General features: G+C 39.0%; 1 pseudogene; it reads left to right on the forward strand.

Annotated features, from left to right (window-relative positions):
• The window catches only part of LOC148006206 (polyubiquitin-C-like), a 1,402,189-nt pseudogene that overhangs the window by 905,569 nt on the left and 477,651 nt on the right, over nt 1-18,969 (forward strand).

The following is an 18,969-nucleotide window of genomic DNA, read 5'->3' on the forward strand; positions in this document are numbered from 1 at the left end:
CCAACTATACTATAGGCTGTTCTCCTATGGCACCAAACCTGGACATAAAATGTAAAATGTTATCAGGTTGATTGAAATCCAATGAATCCATTTCCTTTCACTTTCCTCTTTGTTCAGCCACTGATGGCTTTTGGTTGTCTTTTTAAGTAGCCATACACATACCACCTTTTACATTGTCTTTTACAGAGAGGCTCTATGGCTCACGTCTGGACAAACCACACCAGGCCAAAGGGCTCTACGTGGAGAGGTTTATTGGAATGGTAGAGACAAAGGCCAAGGGGTGAAGAGGGGTGGGAGAGAAAGAGAGGAGAAAAAGGGAAGAGAGGAGAGAGAATGGAAGAGGGCAGAAAGGATCTGCCTTTTATGTGAAATGTGGTGTGACTGTAACATGAAATGTATGCTGGAAATGGATGACCGTTGCCTTGACAGCAGATGCTCAGGTGACCAGATGACAACATTGCTGGAGGTAAAAGCAGTTCCTGATACCAACATTTGGGAATTTAGGTCACCAACTGGGACCCTCCTTTGTACCTGTAGCATACCTGTCAAAAAAAACTAGATCTAACCATGCAGGGATGGCACCTTGTGTTTGTACCTTAGCAGCTGCTGAACTCCTTATTGAAGAATAAGAAAACCTAACATTTGGGTTGCCTATAATGGTCTTCTCCTCTTATAACATGTCACAGCTCCTACCTTTCAAAGGTTTACAGAATCTACCTCCCTCCAAGGTTCTTTCTCTTCAGGTAGCACTAATAGAAGACTCCACACTAACCTTTCAATCACACCTGCCTTTCCAATCTTCTTTCTCCACCAAATACTAACCACTCCTTATCTCACCCCTGCACTAAAACCTTAGAGGAATTATTACCTCACCCTTCACACATACAGGAGGGCAATTTGCCTCAGACCATCTATACATGGTATACAGATGGAAGCTCCTTTCTACAAGAAGGAGCCATAAGAGCCAGCTGCCCCATAGTGTCAGACACTGAGGCACAGGCCCTTCCTGCTCATATCACCAATCAACAGGCTGAAGTAGTAGTCCTTACCCATGCCTTTCAACTGGCACAGGGACAAACCCTCAACATCTACACAGATTCTAAACATGCTTTCCATATCATCCTGACCCATGCCACTAACTGGAAGGAGCATGGGGTACTTATGACTAAAGGAGGATCAGTAACTAATGCAAACCAAATTATGGCCATGCTAAAGGCCTCCCATCTCCACACAGCTATTGGGTTTGTCCACTGCCGATCCCACCTGACGAATGACTCTTTTGTCTCCAAGGGAAACAAGGGAGCTGAAGAGGCAGCCAGAGCTGCGGCCCGTAGGTGCCTACACATGTCTCACCCTCCCCAGGACATTCTTACACTGCAACCCACATCCCCACTCTCACTTCCTAACACTCATCAAATTCTGTCCTATTTTGGCCACATCTTTCATCCTAACAGCAAGGCATTGTCTTATTTTGTTAAAACCCACCTGAAGCCTACTCCTAAGGACTTAAGTTTCTTAAAATCCATCACTGCCTCTTCCAAAGTCTGTCAAGTGTCAGATTTCAACCTCTGGTATTGTAGCACCCCTTTTTCTACCCAACAAGGCAGAGGTTCACTTCCTGGAACTGACTGGCAACTTGTCTTTACCCACATGCCAAATGTGCCAAGTACCTCCTAGTTTTGATTGACACATTCTTGGGGTGGGTGGAGGCATATCACACAACTAACAAAAGGGTTCAGACAGTTTCTGAGCTCCTCTTCCAAGAGATCATCCCCAATTTTCATACCGTCAGTGAGACAATGGTCCCGAATTTACTTCCCAAATTTCTGAAATTCTGTCTAAGGCCCTAGACATCACCTGGCATTTTCATATTCCATACCACCCTCAATCTTCAGGTAAGGTAGAAAGAACTAACTGCTCCCTAAAAACCACTCTTGTCAAACTGTCACAGGAACTTCGATTGGGCAAAACTCCTACCTCTGGCTCATTTTAGGCTACAAGCTCTTCCCAAGTGACCTCTTTTTGTCTCACCTTTCAAACTCATGTATCGATGTCAGTACTAATTCCTGGTCTTTCAAGTAAATGCGCTCCCCTCCTAGACCATTGACTTACCCCATTACTTTGTCACCCCCTTTCTCTCCTATGGAACTCTACTGACCAACACTGACTAAGGCCACACGCTGTCTCCTGTCCACTACCTATCAACATTTGAGACCAAGTTCTTCTGTCCCCTCCAGATCAGCAGCTCTTAGCTGTCTCTCCTAAATGGTAGGGCCCTTCATGGACCCTGCTCTCTTAAGCTCCACAAGATGTTGAGACCACCCACCTTGTCCCCAATCCCAGAAGAATGAGACTCCACTCTAGCATCTGTGCTCCACTCCACTGGATTAGACCTGGGCTTCTCATCTGATCGTTTCCATCCATAGTATCACTTACATCTAGAGATTTGAGGTTCAAGGAATCCCCACTGATAACAAACAGACTTTCCCAATAGGATCAGGAAACTGCTCCATGCTGGGAGCCAATCCAAATTTACTGTCATCCCTATATCTGTCATTCCTTCTACATATTATGTTCTCTTTGTCTGCTTCCTCTTTGACCAGACAAAAGATGATTGCAAAAAATGGCCAGACAAATATGGGGGCTGCCCACATTGGTCGTTCCAGATACATATGTTAGGATCAAGGACCAATCACTTCTGTCAGCAATGCAAGACCCTGTTCTTCTATATACCAGACCCATGGAATCCCAGGTAGAAAACAGGAGTTGTTGGTAAACTCTAATGTAAAAACCAAGCAGGGTCTTCAGTGAGTACTATCCACATCTAGAGAAATTTTGTCCAATTTCTCAAAATCTAGATATCAGAAAAATAGGAGAAATAATCAAACACTCCTCCAGGGTCCTTACGTCCTTGACATCCCCCCCTCACAAATGGTACTAACTTGTCATTTAGCTTTTTGATTCAGACCCTGACCTTGGTGTACCAACTCCTTATGGCACCCAACCTGGTCACTTTAAAGACTGCTAGCTATGCAGTATACCCCTTAAACTAATTCACAATTGCCAATTACAGCCTCTCTAGTGATACTGCCCAATAACCTTACCTCAGCTTCTATCAGCTGCCCTATAGTAATGGAACCAAGATCATTCATGGTTCAGAACCAAGAAGTATACCTTTTGAGTGTGCACAGTATTGTAATCTGTATTGACAATAAGTCAATATTACTTCCTGAATCCTATTTGAGCCGATATAAAGGTAGGGGAAGAAAAGAATGAAAATGGCGGCCACCACATTCTCAAAGCTTAAAAGGTAAGATATTCCAAAAACAGTTAGAAAACATTTACTGGGAGTCTAATCCTGATGCTGAAACCAAACAACCAAAAAAGAAAGTCATACACCAACATCTCTGATGACCATACGTGCACAAGGCATTAATAAAATACGTGTAAACCAAATGCATTAACACAAACAGATTTCCCATTAGGCTTAAGGCAACTTCATCCCAGAGATGGAGGAAAGAGTCAATACATGAGAATTAACATAATCTACCACATAAGTACAAGTACCACCCTATTGCAAACATAAAAGACCTTTGATAAAATACAGCCTCAATTTGAGATGAAAGTCTTGCAGAGAATAGAGATACAAGGGATTTACCTCAACTTGATAAAGGCAATATACAGCAAAAGTCATTCATAAGAGAGAAGAAGTCAAAGTATTTGTGTTGGAATCAGGACCAAGACAAGGATGTTCACTCTTCTCACTTCTCAACAAACTTCTTATAGTGTTAGGTCAAGCAATTAAACAAGTCAAGGTAATGAAGCAAATACAAATGAGAAGGGAAGAAATCAATATATGTTTACTTTCAGGTTTTAAGATTCTATACATAAAAACTAAATCTTAAAAAAAAAAACTCCTAGAGCTGATAAATATTGATAAAAGTTGAAAAACACAAAGTTAAAGCACAGGAATCAGTATCCTTTTTATATACAAAAGACAAACACAGAAAGCAAGGGGACAATACTATTCTCAAGAAACTAAAACAAAACAAAACAACAACAAAATACTTGAACTAAATATGACAAAGGAATGTGTGCCATGAAAACTGTAAAACACTAAAGAAATTCACTGAACATATTCCTGCTTAAGAAACAGCTACAGGTGTTTCTTGCCCTCTTGCTAAGAGCAGAAGAATAAATAATACTCTGTTAGTACTCAGTGGCTTCTGGGATTTTCCTAACATTCACATCACCACAGAGAACTACAAACAACTAAGAAACCTCTCAAGTTATTGAGAAGCAAATCCCAAGCTTCATGCATTTTTCATGTAAATAAAATAAACCATTTAAGTATCAAGTTTAAAATGGAGATAGGATCTAGTATGCACCCCCCCCCCCATTACCACAGTCGTGTGGGTGCGACTCAGTGTGACAGCTCCAAGGACTATGTGTCCCGAGAGCTATGTGTCCTGAGGACTTGATGCTGTTATGCTGTTATGGATTTCTACTCTGTTCAGTGCCAGCATGTTCCTCCTAATCTAAGAATTATGGGAAAATTCACTCACTGGCCAACATCTCTGGCACTAACAATTGATTTCTTATACACATTTTTGCCCTCAGCTTCCTGATGAGATTTATTAAAAATTGCTCTTGAGTAGATACTCATTCTGAGGATTTAAAGTAGATATGACTGATATTTATATAAGTGGTTAGATCTGTGAGTCTTTTAAGGATACTTTTTAAGAATAAATAATGAAATAATACTCCTGTCTTTATTTAGAAGAAAACTAAAACAATTACATTGCAATTTAATGATGCTTGAAAAATTTGGCTGGGATATATAAGTGATAGAACAAAGAATAAAGCACAAGGGTTAGGGCATCCATCAACTATGTGGATCTGTTGTGTATGATGGGCTGGAACACTGTTCCTTCTAACATAAACTCTGTGTGTGTGTGTGTGTGTGTGTGTGTGTGTGTGTTTGTGTGTTTTTGTGTGTGTGTGTGTGTGTGTGTGTGTGTGTGTGTGTGTGTTTGAATTTTCTCTCTTCCCTGGTCTTTCTCACTGACGCCAAGGAGTTAAGAGTTCATAGGTTTTTCGCTTGTCATAGAGAGTGCCAACCCCCCAGTAACTTAAGCTTTGCTCCCTCAGAAAACTGTCTGTTGAGTAACATCTCTAGTCGCTGGCTGCCTGTGGCAGCATCTCCATAGGTGTCTGGATCCACCCCCATCAATAGCTTTAAGCACTGATGCCCAACGGCTGCCTGCCTCATTTTACGCACCACACAGATGCCAACATTGATCACCAGCAATGGTAGAAAATCGTTTACTTTTAATTTAGAAGAAAATCGAGTTTCAGCTTAATTTTCTGTGTATTTCTTGATGGATGTGACTTGATGGAAGAGACGGACTGCCCAGAACTGCAGTTATGAACTGTTGTGAGGTGTGTTTTTCTTATTTGTAAAGACTGACAAATAAGGCCCTGCCAATGCCATTCAAATAAAAAAAGAAAAAGGAAAAGAGAAATGTAGCTTTCAATTTCTTACCATTTTATACCAGATGGAAGATAAAAATGACAATGTCTATTATTATTAATATTAATATTATTATTATTTTGGTTTTCACTGGAGAATCACTAGGGACTATTATGTTATTTAAAATTCTTTACATGGTAGTATAGATGAAGGACTCAGACTAAAATATTTCCTTTGTAATATATATTTCATATGTGGAAATTATAGAACTGACTTGCGAGGCTTACTCTTTCTAAAAATATAAAAAAAAATCAACTATCCATTAAGAAATAGAACTCACTTAGCTTCTCCATACCTGCCTTCATGGCCACAAGAAGCAATTTCATCTCTTGAGCAAAACAGAATCAATTTCTTTGCGTAGAATCGGGATTCTTACTCACTGATTAATCTGATATTAGGTCTGCAATAAAATAAGATTTAATCATTATGTTAAAACAGATTTTCCTTAAATTTTATTAAGGAAATATGGTTTCTATTATTTTCAGGTGCAAATATTTAGGTTCCAAACACCTGCATGAATGGCCATTATTTCTATACTTAGTACAAAAACTAATAAAATTGTTTTTTTTTTTCTTCAGCACTGTTCAGACTAAAGCACGTCACAATGAACTCACGGTATCATGTTTTAATAAATGGAAACCATCCTGTTACATTGTAACACAGTCCCTGGGGTAGGCAAGGATGAAAGTGGTAAGAAGGATGAAGTCCACCTCCTTGCTTAGGAGAACAATGCAGCTCACTATAATTGGAAAAACAAAAAGAACTTTCTTGGAATGGTTATTTTTTCTTTCCTAAAAGAACTTTCTATAGAACTTAAAACTAATATGTTAAAGAAATTTCAAGTTTCTGCCAGCCATTTGATTAAACAAAAACTTACTAATCATTTTTAGAAAGTTTGGTTCCCTGTTTCCCATATCCAGATACTAAGTCAGTGTAACTAGATGATCTCATCTATACACTACATCCATCAATAAATGCGTGCGCGCGCACACACACACACACACACACACACACACACACACACACAAACACACACACACAAATATATGCACATTATGTAAATATTTTTATATACTATAATGACACTTTATCTTAAACATTAAAGTTTTTCTACACACAGGTAAAAACAGTCTAACAGCATTATTTTCTATTTGTCATGAAACAAGTGCACCTTCAACTAAAAAACCTGAGCTCAATTTTTGTCAGTAGTAACTGCTTTACAGAACATTATTCCAGTATCGATAGAAAAACACCTTATCAGCATTTGTAATATCCAAACCAAATTTGCAATCTCACCCAGATGTATAAATGTGCCCGGCACCTGAACCATAAAGAAGTCCATTAATAATGGGTAAGTATATTAAAGAAATTGGTCATTGTTTCTGGATAATATTATTAGGTTAAGCATGATGTGTGCTGTTATAGAACCTTTTCTGCTACAAACAACACTGTTAGTAAAGCAAGACCCAAACCTATCACTTTAGCTAATTCCAAACAAAGCTATTCTGTGTACACTGCAGTAGCACATAGTTAAAAAAACTACTCACTGCCTCTTTTTCACACATATTGAAACACCTCAATACTCTATGAAAAACTGCAAAGTTATTGCACCACCAGAAATACACAGTATAATATCTAACTTCATTTCAGTAGAGCATGAGACTTAATCTCAGACTCAAGGGCACCAATTACAAAAGGAATTTACTCTAACTAGTCCAAATAAAAGACACACAATCCAGGTACTTTATTTACAGGTCATAAGCCTAATAGGGCAGGTTTAGAGCTATACTAACCTATTTCCATGCCATAATGTCCCTTGTTACTTGCTGTTTTTCCAGGCCATATGCTCAGGGTCCATCTCCTTACATGGTGGTTTCCTCCTCCCTTGGTCTCCTCTCTTGTTCCCCATTCTCCTCTCTCTTGAGACCCTCCACTCCATCCTTAAGTCCCACCTTTCTTCTTCTATTCCCTAATCACAGACTCTATCCATTTTTGATGAGTTAAACTAAGAAGCAAAGTTTACAAAGCATCACTTGGGGTACCTGAGGATCTGCTCCTCAGGGCTTCCAGATCTTGGGAGCCAGTATGTAGGGAGCATTTAAATACAACCCCACCAATAACTTTTCCTTATCTGACCAATAACCATCAACATCTTTACCTAATACACAGCCCATACAGATATTTTCAGATCCTAGCACCCATAGCTATGGCTTCTGGTAAAATGTAAGTACATGTCACATTCTTACAAACTCAAGACAAACTGAGCAGATTATCCAGTGTTTTCACAACAGTCCACTATTTAATCTGCAAGAATTTAAGTGTCATCAATAACAATCCAACAGAAAATGCCACTAAACAAAGACAACAGCCATGATATATTATATTCCAAAGTTACAACCATGAATTAAGCTTTAAAAGGAAGTTGCATTACCTTTATATTTTAAGGACTTTTAAAATAAGAGTCTCACTTGGAAATTATGCAAAGTTCATGTTTGACCACTGAGTATTGGCCATGCACCCCCACTGCCCTGGCCTGAGAGGCAACACCATAGTGTTCCTCTTCACTGGGCTAGCTGACCTGTTCCACAGTGCAGCAGAGTGCATGGGTCTCTCCACAAGCAGAGTGAGCTACTCTATCTGAGATTCATGGAAATGCAAGGATACACGGTCCTCAGTGGAGGGCAAACTAGACAAGCACATGGAGAAAGGATGTGGAGGAATAGTTGGAGAAATCAGAGACCAAGACACAAAATTGTGAAAGAGTAATCACTGAGAGTCAGAATGTGACTAATAGAATTTAAATTGTTGCTCTTGTAGAATGAAAAGTAAAGTTGCTAACAGGGTAGAAAACATCTACATCCTGGGAATCCAGGAAGGGTTTGTAAAAGGCCCCAAACATGTGCAGAGATTAAATAGGTCTAAACGGAATCATCAAAGAGATGATTCAGGAAACAGCACACAAAGGAAGTCACAGATGGATCAAATGCTCTGGTTACATTGACCTAATTTCTTAGTATAAGGAACAAGAAATCAGTTTCCAAAAAACACGAAAGATGCTTCATCTAACAATACAAGTCAATATTAGACCTGATTTTTATAGAGCTAATGTGTAGAAGTCAAAGATACTAATTTCTAAAATGACTCTTTGTACATTTAATTTTTGTGCGATGTCTAATAATGACTCACGGAGAATGTGGTATTGGAAAAAAAGTAGAAGAAAGGCATTGGAAAAGGAGTTTTAGGCACAGGTTTGGCTGTAAATTTAGTAAAAGACAATCTAGTCATTTTATATCTATCAAATACTTTTACAGGCTCCAAATGGGTCAAAGACCTTAAGATACAAAAATGAATGTCATGAAGTTAAAACAAGAATATAGTATCAAAGTATTATGACCACTTTTTTAAAGGAAAGGAATATTTCATTTTGTGGAACTTAAACATTTCCTCTAGTATTTGACTTCCGGTGGCCCATCCAAAAGAAATGAAAAAGATATGAATTATAAAAGGATGTTAAATATTTTAAAACTCCAGTGGCTAATAAGATGAAGCTAATTAAGTAAGCAAAGAAAATATTCTGCTGCAAAACCATGCTTGGCCAGCCAGTGATGGAAAGCAAGACAAAAGAAGATTAGTTTCCTGCTATTTTCAAAGAACAAGCACCTACCCAGGTCAAAATCTAGATGCAGACTACTAAAACAAGCAGCTGACTTGGAGTCTACCCACCAGACTGAGCAACAAAGGAACTTAGAAACACCAACAAACATGCACAACAGTTTTTTTTCCCCTCATTTTGACAGATGTTCACTAAGTATTTTCTTAGTGTTCAGCATGGGACACGTACTGTGTACTTCCTTCAGTTACACGTCCCTTGCTTTCTAGAACTTAAATTTCTATCTGTTTAATAATACGAAGTAGGAAATTCAGAAAGGAAAAGCAACATGGTACACAAGTATGCTGAAGAAACTGACCACAAGCAATCAAAAAAAGACTCAAATAGCTCAGGAAGTTATCCCAAGATCTACTGACACAAATCACTAATCTCAAAATTTTCCGATAACATTTAACAGCTAATAAGAGCCCTAGAAAACTTGAAAAACTGATACACATATAAATTATAAATATGTGTCTACAATCACCCTTCCTGGTGGACCGTGTAAGCAGATGATGGCAACCAAGAAAGACTAATTCCAGAAAAGAAATCCAGATGGCCAGATTCTGTTTTTCCTCAACAGGGTCGTTTCTAAAATAACCATTGTTTTTTTTAAATCTGACAAAACAGGAAACAGAAGTAACTGGGATAAAACCAAAATCTAGATCCTTTCTACTCTGTTATATGTCTTTCTTCTCGTTAATGTGTTTCTAAAACAATGATTTTTTTTTTAATATTTGTGGTTTTATAATTTATTCTACAAGGAAACCAATGGGAAAGACTTGCCAATTTCTTTGGAACTGTAATGCAGGGTAGTAAAACAAATGAAGATCTTGTGATTGTAAAGAGACTAATTTTCCAACAGAGTTACGGAAATATTTTTTCTAAGAAACCAGCTCAGTCAAATGAGGCATTTAGACTCTGGTTACCATAGTGCTTGTGTCTTTCCTTGCGCTGGGGTTCCCTGCTCTGTAGCCTTCCCTTGAAAGTTCTGTTCTCTTGGTGTCATCTCCTGAAAGCCGAGATTAGGTACCATGGTGTCTGCTTTTAAGTTCTAAAAAATACTGAAGAACCTAAACTTTAGTGTCTGCATGGTGACATAAGCCACATCGCTAATAGCTCATCTAGTTAATATGAAAAAATCATGCTTTCACTCCCAACCTAAATTGGGATTGAGTTCCAGGTGAACATCATCCTCCAGTTCCAGTAACCAAAACTATACACTGGTCATTGCTCAGATTTCGATTTTGTTTCGATTCATGTTGTCACTTGTAGAAGTTTGGACCCGGTTCTTCCTCCAAGCCCCATGCTCCCAGAAATAAGACAGAGACTCAAAATATATTAACAAATACCTTGGCCATAGAGCTAGACTCTTCTCTGACAAATTCTAACCCACTTACTCAAATCTACATTCCGCCATGTGGCTCATTACCTGTGCTCAGGAACCACGAGTCTGTCTGGTCACGTTTTCCAGGGCAAATCTCTCCAACCTGGCTCTATCCCAGAATTCTTTCTGCCTCCTGGATGTCCCACCTTCTATTCTACCCTTTCCTATAGGCCATAATTTTTTTTAACTGAAAGGTGATATATCCATACAAATACACAAGATACTCTCTCTACAGTCACTAGCATTCTTAAAGCCTTCAAAGTGCTAATTATTCCAATTCTAATTTTACTTCTAATGCACCAACACCAACACCAACATTCAGAGACCATCCATGGGAGGACTATTGCTTTAAAGAACTTATGTGCACCGGCTTTTCCTTTCAGTTTATTCTGGTAATAATGCCACTCCAGCTGGGTGTTAGTATCAGGATGAAAAGGTGTTCTATGTACACCAGCCTGGCCGGGAACTCATAGAAGTTCACCTGCTAGGATTAAAAGCTTGCTCCACCAAACATGGCTTTGATGAACTGACTCAATCTAACAGCAGCAGAGTCAGTTTTCTGTGGCCTTTGGTTTCTTACAATGAAAAACAGGCAACTCGGATACCAGGTTCAGATTGTAGGAGAAGAAAATGAGACAAAAAACTACAATCAGACTTTTGTAATTCTGGTATAAGTAGGTATAAATAGATTTTGAGAGCAGGTTGCTCAGAACAAAGAAACATAGAACACACAAGCTCTCCTGCCTCACTACATAAGCCAGACAAAAGAACAATAGACCAGAAGGTAAGTGTCCCTAGCCTAAAATCAATTCCTTTACATTCAAAAAAATCCCTTTCAGAGCTGAGTCCAAACTATCCAGAACAAAATAAAGTCTTGCTGGTAATCTAGAATTTTCTAGTATTTTCACATAAGAGAAAAACTGACTTTCAAATGAAACTGCAAATGTAGCTATCTTGTCCAGAAAGAACTAAAGAAAAATGCTAAATAAATGCTTCTAATACCAGTAAGTAGTACACACATAAACCTGAAATTTCATTTGCAAAGCAGACTGCCCAGTTGACTCAACTCAATGATACAGAATTATCCAAAACCCAGAAGTTAGTATGTTTACCTACATTAAGGGAGGAGTTATTTGAACAGAAGAGAAAGTCTGAAGACACAGTATAGCAGCAAATTCCCCTTAATGTGCAATAAAAAGATATAGAAAATATCCAGAAACTCTCATCTATGTGAGATAACGGAGTCCTCAATTTAAGATACTCTTCTCTGTATATTTCAACGTACACTAAAGCAGTACTATTCTAATTTTCCTATACCTGTGATAATAAAGGGTAGCCAATTTGAACAAATGAATAAATTTAATTGAGAAAGAACAAAATACTTTCCAAAGAATATATTGTTATCATTTCAGATACACACACAGACACACAGACACACAGACACTCACTCTCTCTCTCTCTCTCTCATGTGTCAATTTTTTTAAACAAACAAGAATACAGATCTTTAAGATCTGCTATACTTCTTACACCCAGGAGACAAAGAAGAAAACAGTATCAACATGCCTTCCAGAGCTCTGATGTCTGGGTGCCCTCAATACTGACATATTGCCTAAATGGAAAAAAAGAGCATTCAAACCCAAACTAATTCTTCTCATTAAAAACATAGTTAGTCAATTTTAAAAAATCACATTTAAGAATAATGTTAACATAATATAGAATATATTATGGACTGAACTCCACCTTAATCGATGAATTTCCATTTCTTCAGTTTTCTGATAGAATGTTCAATCACTTCTAACAATAGCATAGCATTATTTCCTATTCTACATTCTAACCTTCTTCCTTTAAGATTATAATTTTATAAGATAAATCTGATTATACAATTTAGTTATGTGTAGTTTCACCTATTTAGCTTTGATAAACTCCATTCTGCACAACTCTACAAATTTTACTTAATGAAACAATTACAATGGCTACTACTACCCAATGTTGTTGATAAGTAATAAAACACAAGAAGTTTACAAGGAGTTAGATTAATTCTCACAACACTATAGGGAAAAATTACTATCACCCACAACTTGTATATTAGTAATATAAGTTCAACACCTGGTACGTGCCCAAATTGGAATTTATTTCCAGTCAGTCTGATTTCCAAGCTCTTAAATTATCATACTTGTTGTTATTAAAATCTCGTTGTAATAAAATACCCACCACACCCATCCAAATAGAGCACACAAAACTAACACAGTTCCACTTGGTGAAATTTAATGGGAGAACAAGTCAAGGGAAAGGGGCAAGAGAAAGAAGAGAAAAGAATGAAGAGAAGAGAGAGCATGAGGGCAGAAGAAGTCTGCCTTTCATTTGGTATATGACATAACTATTCCCACAAGGAGTTGGGATTTGGACCAAAGGAATACTGGGAAGTAGGGCTGTTGCCATGTCAACAGTTACCAAATGGTGTCGCTGCTCAAGGCAATTCCTGATACCAACAATACTGCTGTTATAATTCAACATATTTCAAAAAGTAGTTCACAAAAAAAAAACAAAAAAAAAAAAAAAACAAAGTCTATACACACAGGGAATTGTTCTTTCATCATTAGCTGTTACTAGTTCTGCCGCATGACTATTATATTTATGGAGATGAAAGTAAATATTATCTCATAAGGAAAATTACTGACTTAGAATAACCAAAGATTGTTAATAAGGATTATTATAACCCAACTATTAGATTAACATTACTTTATAATAATATTACTTCTAATAATCCCCCTGGTGTTCCAAAATATGATAGTACAGGTCCTAAAACTGCCACCCATTTCTCCTTGTTTCAAGCTCTGGCCGAATCTTTCCTGCACTGTGACAGCCAACTCTGTGAAAAACTGACTCATAAAAGGGCAGTGAAAGAACACAGACTAGAAACCATTAAAAAAAAAAGTCTATTCAGTCCCAAAAAAAAGGACACCTGCCTGGTAAGATAAAGGAGAGAGCAAGCAGTGAAGATCCAGGTAAATATATTTAAAATGCAAATTATACCAGCCCTCAACAAACACCGAGAAGTCAACAAAATGATCTAAGTATTAAAAAGAAAAAACAAGGGGCTGGGGATTTAGCTCAGTGGTAGAGCGCTTACCTAGGAAGCGCAAGGCACGGGGTTCGGTCCCCAGCTCCGAAAAAAAGAACCAAAAAAAAAAAAAAAAAGAAAAAAAGAAAAAACAAAACAAACAAACAAAAAATCCCAAAAACCCCAAACCACTCTTTCTCTTCAACAAGGTGGCCAAGTAGCAGATACCAACATGCAGATCTTCATGAAAACCCTAATGGGCAAGACCATTACTCTTGAGATTGAGCCCAGTGACACCATCAATAATGATCCAAGACAAGGAAGGCATCCCACCGACCAGCAGAGCTGATATTTGCTGGCAAACATTTGGAGGATGGCCACAACCTGTCCAACTACAACATCTAGAAAGAGTCCACCTTGCACCTGGTGCTGTGTCTGCACAGTGGCATCATCGAGTCATCCCTTTGTCACCTTGTCCAGAATTACAATTGTGACAAGATGATCTGCCACAAGTGCTACTCATGCCTGCACACAGTGTAGTCAACTGCTACAAGAAGTTCGGCCACTCCAACAACCTGAGCCCCAAAGAAGAAGGTCAAATAAGGCTGGGGCCATACCTGGCCTGTGACCCTGTGACCAAATAAAATCCATTGACAGGGGCAAAAAAAAAAAAAAAAAAAAAAAGAGAGAGGGAGAGAGAGAATGACAAATAAAAATATCAAGCTGGGCACAGGACTTAAACCCTAGCATTAAGAGACAGAGGGCAGGCACATCTCTGTAAGTCTGAAGGCAGCCTGGTCTACAAGGTGAGTTCCAGGACAGCCAGGGCTATACAGAAAACCCTGACTGTAAAACAAAACAAAATTCTGACAATTAGCTTTTCTTTGTAAAACCATTATGACTCTTTAGCATATCCAACAAAAATTCATGTATTGGTGGCAAGAAAATACACTGTTAACTATGAATACTCTATGCTGGTACAGAACACCAGACAAACCCACATTTGGAAAATAGCTGTGTAAGAAATATGGTAAGACACACATTTAAACAACTAACATTATTGGATTTTGTACTAAAAACTGAGATCTTACGAGTAAACTGTAGTGGTTTGGCTTGATGCTGCTTGTATATTATTATTCATATTGGTTCCTCAAGAGGGGTTGCCCCCACCCCACAAGCAGAGCATCATGTACTTAGGTGATGCTATGTGAACCTTCTCTCCACTTTAATAGGTCAATAAATGGTTAGAGCCTATGATTGGGTACTGGATAGGAAAGGTGGGACTGGAGGCTCTGGAGGGGGTGGCAGGTAGAAGGAGAAAAAGAATGAAGGAAGAGGAGAGAAGGAAGCCACTATACACCAGAATCATGTGGCTGGGAGAAACCAGAAGTAGTAAGGAGTCTTAGAATTGGGAAATAAGTTAGTATTGTATTAGATATGCCCAATGTAGGCATATAACTTATAATTAAAATATTTGGATTGTGTGTCTTTTACATGGGCTGTTAGGGTTGGAAATTTTAGTAACAAATTGACAAACCCATGTCTGGCTTAGAACCGAAGTAACCCGATACGGAAATCCACCCCCATCCACTCATTATTAACAACTAGGGCTTCACTCTAAAGCTGCTTCAGGGTGGAAATTAAGCATGAGTCTAAAGGGTATACAGAGAGCTAGCTGAGAGGCTCCCTTCCCAAGTCCCAAGCAAACCTAGGCAACCAGAGGTACCACACCAGTCCTGAGCTGGGACACAAGGTGGCGCCAATCCCACAACATAGTTGGGGTTCCCTGAGTCTGAGAGAAAAAAAAGAAGGACAGGAAGTCAAGGTTGCCTGAGATGAGGCCTTCACAACTGAAAATTAGCAACTGAAAACACAGCAGGTATCTTTCCAAAGCTTTCTCACAGATAAGAATGGGCTGATCTAGGCATCTCTCTCCCAAGTCACCCTTCCCATGCATACTTTGATTTCTAACATCCCTCCACTTCTAAACACAGGTAGCAAGACCAGCTCCCTCAACTGCTTACACTGCAGGCTGTGTAAGATCAATACACAGGCTGAAGGCTATACAGGACAGTCAAAAGACCTAAAGGGCTCAAAACACAAAAGCCAAGGGTCTTTGTACAGTCAGCCCCTCCCTACTAGTGAAAGAATCTGAAAGGACCTTAATGTCCTAAATCAAACACCAGAAGGAAACAAAGATAAAAGAAACTTCAGACCAAATATAAGAAATAAAATAGTACCACAGCAATCTTTTCCTCCTTCACTTTTTCCCACATAAGGTGCTATCGAGAATTGAGGAGTTTCTTAAGTAGTGAATATAAAAAGCATTGATTTTGTTTTTAACATTCTTAGCTTGAATATATATGACCAAAGTCTAAGAAATTAAATTTGCCAAGGTATGTTGAAGAAAATTTTTGCATTTTCTATAGGCTAACTCTAAAAGCTGTACCAGGATCCACTCTGACGTAACACTTTACCAGCAAAACTTGTAATTATAAACAGTATGATCTGCTCTCTTTAAGCAAATATCTTGATTGATTAGTATTTAACTTTAACTCAATGAATAAATAAAATAGTTAGATTCAGTCATCACAGAGACAACAACAGTACAGTTAATACTGTAATGAAAATGTAGCTCTACCATATGTCTATATAACAAGGAACTATAGTAAGGACTAAAAAGTGCTAATATTGCACATACCCTAAGAGGCATGGACCTGGGCAGGAGAGATAGCTCAGTGGATAAGAGGTCCTGAGTTCAGTTCCCAACAACCACATGGTGGCTCACAACCATCTGTAATGGGATCTGATGCCCTATCCTGATGTGTCTGAAGACAGCTACAGTGTACTCATGTTAATTAATTAATTAATCAATTAATTAATTAGCCATGTTCCCAGAGAAACAAGGTGAATTCATCTAAACCACTATGAAGACAACCAGGCAATCAAGCACAGTGATATTGAAAGAGCGTACCCCAAAACGGGGAGCTGCATCTCTCGCTCCGATCGCGGGGTGGGGTACCCCCAGGAATCACGAGTAGCCATTCTTGATGTAAAAGCACGAGGTAGCTTTATTAACGAGATCCCGGGTCTTAGCGGGATCCCGGGTGGACACATATCTCACACAGGAGACAGAGGAATCGACCCCGAGTCTCCAAACTCAGGGGTTTATATAGGGGAGGTTAGGGGCATTCTCGAGGTTACACATGATTGGTCAATTCAAATGGTGCACAGTTACTTTCGGCGCGAAATTACATCAGCAAGGAGTCCATGCTCTCTAGCAGCTCAGCAGGCAGGTAGGGTGGCTCATCTCACTCAGGGGGGTGAAGGAAGGGGAGGGGGTGGCTACAGATGGTCAATGTCCTTGGGGCTGATAGCTGGTTTGGCAAGTCCTATCTCTGGCTCTCCCTCAGGCATGTCTGGCCCTGCACATCCTGACTCTGACAATGAGTAACCTTTTTAAAACTCTAGTTCTACAATATATGAAGAGATCTTAAATGACAAATATGTATCTGTCAACTGCACGGGTTAAAAAAAAAATGACACTGACACACATATTGACAGCAATTTGCTGTCAATTGGGGGCAAACATACACAAATATGACCATCAAGAAGACTCAAAATTAAGAAAAATTTGGGTAGTAATACTCAATAAAGAAAGACAAGCGCTAAAATGATCAGAATGGAATAAATCTAGATTGGGTAAATGAAAACTCAGAAAGAAATTATATGGTATAAAAAAAAAGGAAAATAAAATTAATTAAATAAATAAATAATTGGGGGCCAGAAACAGATGGAACAATATCACTGGGCAAAATATTGTAGGTGAATAGGTGTCTTACAGTTTTATTGCTGTGAAGAGACACCATTACTGAGTCAACTTTGATAAGGAAAACTGACATTGGACTGGCTTACACTCTCAGAAATTTAGTCCATTATCGCCATGGTGGGAAGCACGGCAGCATTCAGGGAGGCATCGTGCTGGAGAAGGAGCTAAGAGTTCTACATCTTCATCTGAAGGCAGGAGCAGGAGACTGTGTCGACACTGGTCATAGCTTGAATATAAAGACCTCACAGCCCACTTTCCCAGTGACCCACTTCCTCCAACATGGCTACACATACTCCAACAAGGCCCCACCTCCTGATAGTGCCACTCCTTATACAACAAGCATTCAAGCATATGAGCCTATGGTGGTCATTCTTATTCAAATCATCACAGCAGATAAGCATTCACACAGGGAGTTCATAGCTAAAACTATATAAAAATTATAATTTCCAGATATCTTCACCAACCCACAAGACAAACTACTCATTCATTCCAGAGACTAGACCCAGGAAGAGTAGATAGAGCTGGTAGAAGAGGCAACCAATACAAAGGGGTAACTCGGTGATACCCTTTCTAGACTGACAATTATGGCCCTTTCCTGACCTTCTTTGACAAATCCAAAAATGTTCTCTGCTATGTATGTACCCTTTCTCAAGCAAGAAAAAACAGATCTTTCTCTAGGAAATCACAAGCATGCACCCCAAAGGACCTCAGGGCCAACTCTAATCCTGAGTCCCTGTATGAAGACCCTGAGAGATGAAGTGAAGCCTGGGATACTTGTACAGAGTCCAAGGTGTTGGAAGCGCCAAAGCTGTGATTTCTGCCAGGGAGAGTTGCTTACATGGGATAGAACCAGCCTGGAAGAGATATATTTTACAGGCAGAAAGATGGAGGGATGGTGCCATCTAAGCCTCTGATATCAGATATTAAGCTAGAGCCCTGGTTCTCAAACTTCCTAATGCTGTGACCCTTCAATACAGTTCCTTATGTTGTGGTGAACCCAACCATAAAATTATCTTTGTTGCTACTTCATAACTGTAATTTTTCTACTGTCATGAATCATAATTTAAATATATGTTTACAGGTGGTCTTAGGGAGCCCCTGTAAATGGGTCATGACCCACAGGTGGGAAGTGTGACCTAGGGGACTTGATGTTTACATGCTGCCTTATCAGTCTTGCTTAGTCCAGCGTTTTCTGACTATGCCCCCATTCCTCCTTTTAGGAAATAGTAATATATATCTTTTCCACTATATGTTGAAATTAATTCACTTTTCGAATTCACAGGGTTTTATCGAGACTGTGGGAGACCATGGGGACTTCTGAAGTAGGATTAAATATACTTAGTATTTTAACAATGGCCTTTGGAGCCTGGGAGGGAAATGTGGTGGTTTGAATGAGAATATCTCCCATAGGCTCAAATGTCTGAACCCTGGTGGTGACTTTACAGGCTATACCTTGCTAGGGGCTAGCTCTGAGGCTATTATATATTGACTAGCCCCAATTCCTGTTCAC

This window comes from Rattus norvegicus, chromosome 4 (assembly GCF_021556685.1).
Source record: "Rattus norvegicus strain SHRSP/BbbUtx chromosome 4, alternate assembly SHRSP_T2T, whole genome shotgun sequence".
Taxonomy (NCBI): Eukaryota; Metazoa; Chordata; class Mammalia; order Rodentia; family Muridae; genus Rattus; species Rattus norvegicus.